A 1,142-nucleotide genomic window follows, 5' to 3' on the forward strand; every position below is an offset into this window, starting at 1 on the left:
AAAGCCTCTTCAATTAGTGTGTGAAATTAACTATAAAACATCTCCCTACTTGGAGGATATGCCAACACTTTTGTCAAAAGTGCCTGGATTTTTTCTAATTCTATTTCAACATGTAAGGAATATAAGAATGTATTATACTAATAATATATATGATATCATTTGGATTTATTCACGTAAATTCTAGAGAATTTATCTTATTTTGGCTAAAATCAAATAAAGTAGCTTCTACTACCTAAGTCCAGAATGTTGGCCTCAGTTTAAATTTTCATACAAGAGTGAGGTAGGAGCGGAAATTTTACAGAAGCATAGAATACATTCCACATTTTGGCATTGAGTTATAACTTAAAAGCTATTTTTCTTTCAATTTCTTGCTGAAATAATATTGTTTAGACTTTGAGTAGATTGATAATCCATTTTCTCTCCCTTTTCACATCTTAGGCAAAAATACAGGACAATGCAGGAAATAAGGTAAGTGCTTTAGAGGTTGGATCTTTTGTTTTAATTTGTGAATTAAGGTAATTCTCTGGAAATCAAAGGCAGATATTTATAAGCGGTTTGATTTTTTTCTTTCTGGATAATTGTTTTTCATCTTTTTTGTATAGAAATATAACATATATAAATGGTGTCTATTCATAAAATGATTTAAATCTGTCCATTGGGGTTTTTATTAACTGCATAAACTTAACAATGAAAAAGTTGAGAAAAGAAGACTAATAAAATGATATCAAAAAAGAGACATCCTCACTTCTAATCAAAATTTGGCCACATTTTAGTTATCAATTTCTTCTACAAGACTATATCCTCTTAAAAAAATACATCCATTCATTAATTAAAAATAGAAGTTATTAAGATACTTATTAAATGAGAATATATGTGAAGAAGAACAGATTATTTTCATTTAGCAGACAATAATATTAAGCAGCATTTGACACAGAAGATATCATTAATTACTCTAAATCTTTCCTCATTTAATTCTGGAAATTATTGTGATATTCACACAAACCCTCTGGATTAGATCATATTTTATCTTTTGCTTCTGCTGCTGTGAAGTCGCTTCAGTCATGTCCAACTCTGTGCGACCCCATAGACGGCAGCCCACCAGACTCCTCTGTCCCTGGGATTCTCCAGGCAAGAACACTGGA

At 30.6% G+C, this 1,142-nt stretch overlaps 1 pseudogene; it reads left to right on the top strand.

Annotated features, from left to right (window-relative positions):
* The first annotated feature begins 438 nt into the window (after window positions 1-438).
* The window catches only part of LOC104988138, a 6,750-nt pseudogene continuing 6,046 nt past the window's right edge, over window positions 439-1,142 (top strand).

The sequence above is a fragment of the Bison bison genome, unplaced genomic scaffold, assembly GCF_000754665.1.
Source record: "Bison bison bison isolate TAMUID 2011002044 unplaced genomic scaffold, Bison_UMD1.0 scf7180017864115, whole genome shotgun sequence".
Taxonomy (NCBI): domain Eukaryota; kingdom Metazoa; phylum Chordata; class Mammalia; order Artiodactyla; family Bovidae; genus Bison; species Bison bison.